The sequence below is a fragment of the Salvelinus sp. IW2-2015 genome, unplaced genomic scaffold (assembly GCF_002910315.2).
Source record: "Salvelinus sp. IW2-2015 unplaced genomic scaffold, ASM291031v2 Un_scaffold1524, whole genome shotgun sequence".
Lineage (NCBI taxonomy): Eukaryota > Metazoa > Chordata > Actinopteri > Salmoniformes > Salmonidae > Salvelinus > Salvelinus sp. IW2-2015.
This window is the reverse complement of record NW_019942963.1, coordinates 11,569-17,426: the sequence shown is the minus strand read 5'-3', so window position 1 is coordinate 17,426 and position 5,858 is coordinate 11,569.

The window sequence follows — 5,858 nt, the reverse complement described above, 5'->3', positions numbered from 1 at the left end:
AGCGTGATCAAACAGTCGTCCGTAACAGCTGATGCACTCATGCATGCCTCAGTGTTGCTTGCCTCGAAGCGAGTATAGAAGTGATTTAGCTCGTCTGGTAGGCTCGTGTCACTGGGCAGTTCGCGGCTGTGCTTCCCTTCGTAGTCTGTAATAGTTTGCAAGCCCTGCCACATCCGACGAACGTCGGAATTGGTGTAGTATGATTCAATCTTAGCCCTGTATTGACGCTTTGCCTGTTTCATGGTTCGTCGCAGGGCATAGCAGGATTTCTTGTAAGCTTCCGGGTTAGAGTCCCGCACCTTGAAAGCGGCAGCTCTACCCTTTAGCTCAGTGCGAATGTTGCCTGTATTCCATTGCTTCTGGTTGGGGTATGTACGTACAGTCACTGTGGGGATGATGTCCTCGATGCACTTATTGATATAGCCAGTGACTAATGTGGTGTATTCATCAATGTCATCGGAGGAATCCAGGAACATGTTCCAGTCTGTGATAGCAAAACAGTCCTGTAGTTTAGCATCTGCTTCATCTGACCACTTTTTTTATAGACCAATTCACTGGTGCTTCCTGCTTTAATTTTTGCTTGTAAGCAGGAATCAGGAGGATAGAGTTGTGGTCGGATTTACCAAATGGAGGGCGAGCGAGAGCTTTGTACGCATCTTTGTGTGTGGAGTACAGGTGATCTACAATTTTTATCCCTCTGGTTGCACATTTACTATGTTGATAGAGATTTTGTAGAACTGATTTAAGTTTCCCTGCATTAATTAAAGTCTCCGGACACTAGGAGCGCCGCCTCTGGGTGAGTGGTTTCCTGTTAGCTTATTTACGTTATACAGCTGACTGAGTGTGGTCTTAGTGCCAGCATCTGTGGTGGTAAATAAACAGCCACGAAAAGTATAGCTGAAAACTCTCTAGGCAAGTAGTGTGGCCTGCAATTTATCACAATATACTCTACTTCAGACGAGCAAAATCTAGAGACTTCATCAGATTTCGTGCACCAGCTGTTGTTTACAAATATGCACAGACCGCCCCCCCCTCGCGGAGTGTGCTGTTCTATCTTGCCGGTGCAGCGTATATCCCGCTAGCTGAATATCCATGTCGTCATTCAGCCACAATTCCGTGAAACATAGGATANACAGACCGCCCCCCCCTCGCGGAGTGTGCTGTTCTATCTTGCCGGTGCAGCGTATATCCCGCTAGCTGAATATCCATGTCGTCATTCAGCCACAATTCCGTGAAACATAGGATATTACAGTTTTTGATGTCCCGTTGGTAGGATATTCGTGATCGTACCTCGTCTAATTTATTGTCCAATGATTGCACGTTGGCGAGTAATATTGACGGTAACGGCAGCTTTCCTACTCGCCTTCTGCGGGTCCTGACGAGGCATCCGGCTCTTCGTCCTCTGTACCTCCATCGCTTCGTTTGGCGAATAACTGGGATGTCGGCCCTGCCGGATGTTTGAAGAATATCATGTGAGTCTTGCTTGTTGTTGAAAAAATCTTTGTCTAATCCGAGGTGAGTGATCACTGTCATATCCAGAAGCTCTTTTCTGCCATAAGATACGGCTGCAGAAACATTATGTACAAAATAAATGTACAAATATCGCGAAAAAAACACATAATAGCACAATTGGTTGGGCGCCCGTAAAACTGCTGATTTCATCCGGCGCCATTTMATATAATGTTGCATTGTTTAAAGTTGCTAGTGATACATTTATTACATCAATTTTTTCATTATTAAAGTGGCTAGAGATGACTCAGTATGTTGGCAGCAGCCACTCAATGTTAGTGATGGCTGTTTAACAGTCTGATGGCTTGAGATAGAAGCTGTTTTTCAGTCTCTCAGTCCCCGCTTTGATGCACCTGTACTGACCTCGCCTTCTGGATGATGTCGGGGTGAACAGGCAGTGGCTCGGGTGGTTGTTGTACCAGGCGGTGATACAGCCCGACAGGATGCTCTCGATTGTGCATTGTAAAAGTTTGTGAGTGTTTTTGGTGACAAGCCGAATTTCTCAAGCCGAATTTCTTTTTGACCGAACCTCCTCCTGAGATTGAAGAGGCGCTGCTGCTGTAGTCTACAGTACTACTGCCAAGAGATGATCTATAGCTGTACCTACCATAAGAGTCCCCTTGAATGCTGTCACCTCCAGGCATGTGTTTGTCCCCCTGTGGGCTGAGGGTGTCAGGTTCTTGTCCGGTTCTGGCATTTAGGTCACTACAGACTAGTACATGTCCCTGGGCCTGAAAATGATTGATTTACCCCTCCAGGATGGAGAAGCTGTCTTCATTAAAGTATGGGGATTCTAGTGGGGGGGATATAGGTAGTACACAGGAGGACATTTTTCTCTGTTAAGATCATTTCCCTTTGAATTTCTAGCCAAATGTAAAAGGTTCCTGTTTTGATTAATATAATAGAGTGAGTTAGGTCTGCTCTATACTAAATTAGCATACTCCCTGAGTCCCTTCCCTGTTTCACACCTGTTAGTTTGGTGGATGGGAATACCAGCTCTCTGTAACCTAGAGGGCAAGCAGTGGGTCCGTCTCCTCTATACCATGTTTCTTGTAGGATGACAATGTCTGTATTTCCGATTTATTTGATGAAGTTCAGGTTCCTGCTRTTTAGGCCAAAGGCAGATGACCTCAGGCCTGGGATATTCCAGGATGAGATAGTGAAGGCTTTGTGTTCCATAAAGTGTCCAATGTTGTTGGTTGTGTGGTTTGGCCTCAGGCCAGTAAGTGTGAGCAGAGCCTGCTGAGCATCTGGTACATTCCATTGACTTGGGCTAGTGTAAGAGTGGGGTTTGGGCCTGTTTGCCCGCTCACGGCCTGGGCGTATGTGTGACGTCCATGTTGAGGCCCTCTTTGCGGGGGTGGGGGGCATTGTGTGGGCAGCAGGGGTATGGGTCTGATCTGAGGGGCCTAAATGGGGTGTGGGCATTGTTGACTTGGGGGGGGTGATGATTGGTTGGGGCAGGGGTGTGGATGTGGCTGGTGGTTTTGTGGTTTGGATGTAGGTCCTCTTGGTGTGGGTCCTCTATGTGTAGGTCCAGGGGGGTCCCGCAGGTCTGGGAGAGTGTCTCGCTGATCTGGACAGGGTGTCTATTGATCTGTTGCGCCTGTGTGAAGAGCTGCATTTGAAAGCGATGTCCTTTAGGGTCCAGGCGAAGATGGGCACTGCTGCCTTGTATAGGTGGACCTGGTCGTAAAGGCTGTTCAAGTCCAGGGTGGAGTGGTGGGCCAGGAAAACATTTGGTTTTGACGCACAGTCACGGGAAATACTTGCGTTTACCCGCTGTATGGTAGCAGGGTAGAGATATGGTATGGTGGGAGTATTTTCATGGTAGCAGGGTAGAGATAACCACTTATGTGTTGGGGAAATTAGAATAAGCTTTTTCAATCACTCCCTTGAGAACTGTGGCCACCCTGTCCTGCTGTGATCCCAGGTCGTTTGTGCCTGTATGTATTATTATGTGGCTGGGTGAATCTAGTTGGTCAGAAGGTCTAGGGCGTGCTGGGTGTTTGGACACCAGAGTTTAGACACAAAATGTTTCTTGTATATATTTCCGGTTTGAGTCCATAGGGAGTACAATCTGTGTCTTGCGTATGTCCTCAGTCGGTGGGGGGGTTGTCAGGAGGCCTATCAGGGTGGCTGACAGGGGGGCAGGGGCTGCTCAGAGGGGGTGAGATACCCTGGACTTGGGGTTCTTCATTTGTCTGTTCTGCTGTGATTTCAAATCAAATCAAATCAAATCAAAATCAAATTTTATTAGTCACATACAACATGGTTAGCAGATGTTAATGCGAGTGTAGCGAAATGCTTGTGCTTCTAGTTCCGACAATGCAGGTAATAAACCAACAGTAATCTAACCTAACAATTCCACACTAACTACCTTACACACACACACAAGTGTAAGGGATAAGAATATGTACATTAAAGATATATGAATGAGTGGTGGTACAGAACGGCATGGCAGATGCAGTAGATGGTATAGAGTACGGTATATAACTATGAGATGAGTAACTGTAGGGTATGTAAACATAAAGTGGCATAGTTTAAAGTGGCTAGTGGGTAACATGTATTGCATAAAGATGGCAAGATGCAGTAGATGATATAGAGTAACAGTATATACATATGAGATGGGTAAGTAGGGTATGTAAACATATGTATTAAGTGGCATTGCTTATAGTGGCTAGTGGTACATTTTTACATAATTTCCATCAATTCCCATTTTTTTAAAGTGGCTGGAGTTGAGTCAGTATGTTGGCAGCGGCCGCTAAAATGTTAGTGGTGGCTTTTAACAGTCTGATGGCCTTGAGATAGAAGCTGTTTTTTCAGTCTCTCGGTCCCTGCTTGATGCACCTGTACTGACCTCGCTTCTGGATGAATACGGGTGGAACAGCAGTGGCTTGGGTGGTTGTTGTCCTTGATGATCTTATGGCCTTCCTGGTGACATTCGGTGGTGTAGGTGTCCTGGAGGCAGGTAGTTTGCCCCTGGTGATGCGTTCTGCAGACCTCACTACCCTCTGAGAGCCTTACGGTTGTGGGCGGAGCAGTTGCCGTACCAGGCGTGATACAGCCCGACAGGATGCTTCGATTGTGCATCTGTAGAAGTTTGTGAGTGCTTTTGGTGACAAGCGCGAATTTCTTCAGCCTCCTGAGGTTGAAGAGGCGCTGCGGCGCTTTCTTCACAACGCTGTCTGTTGTGGTGGACCAATTCAGGTTTGTCCGTGATGTGTACAACCGAGGAACTTAAACTTTCCCCTTCTCCACTACTGACCGCGTCGATGTGGATAGGGGGGGTGCTCCCTCTGCTGTTCCTGAAGTCCACAATCATCTCCTGTTTTGTTGACGTTGAGTGTGAGGTTATTTTCCTGACACCACACTCCGAGGGCCCTCACCTCCTCCCTGTAGGCCGTCTCGGTCGTTGTTGGTAATCAAGCCTACCACTGTAGTGTCATCTACATCCGCAAACTTGATGATTGAGTTGGAGGCGTGCATGGCCACGCAGTCGTGGGTGAACAGGGAGTACAGGAGAGGGCTCAGAACGCACCCTTGTGGGGCCCCCCAGTGTTGATGGATCAGCGGGTGGGAGATGTTGTTACCTACCCTCACCACCTGGGGGGGCCCGTCCAGGAAGTCCAGGACCCAGTTGCACAGGGCGGGGTCGAGACCCAGGTCTCGAGCTTGATGACGAGTTTGGAGGTACTATGGTGTTAAATGCTGAGCTCGTAATCGATGAACAGCATTCTCACATGGGTATTCTCTTGTCCAGATGGTTAGGGCAGTGTGCATGTGTGGTTGCGATTGCGTCGTCTGTGGACCTATTGGGTCCGGTAAGCATAATTGGAGTGGGTCTAGGGTGTCCGGTAGGGTGGAGGTGATATGTCTTGATAGTCTCTCAAAGCACTTCATGATGACGGAAAGTGAGTGCTTTGAGTGCATTTCGACGCTATGGTCAGGGGTGACTTTTTGCTTTGGTGTCGAGACTTTTGTCAGGAGCTGAGTGGGCGTTCTGCTGGCTTCTAGTAGGTTGTTCTCTGTCACACTCCATCCCTCCACCCTCTCCTCCAGCAGTCTGATTCTCTCCTCTAGTGCTCTGTTCTTCTCCTGCTCCTGCTCTTTCTACTGTTTATGTCTACTACGGTCTCTCTCCTCTGTTTCCAGCAGGGGGTAAGCACTACCACCTACCTGTGCCCGCTGTGCCGATGTCACATGATGTTCACAGAGGGAGAAGAAATGTACCTGCATGGTAACCACACACACACACAACACACACACACACAACAACATACACACACACACACACACCACACACACACACACAACCCACACACACACACACACACACACCCCACACA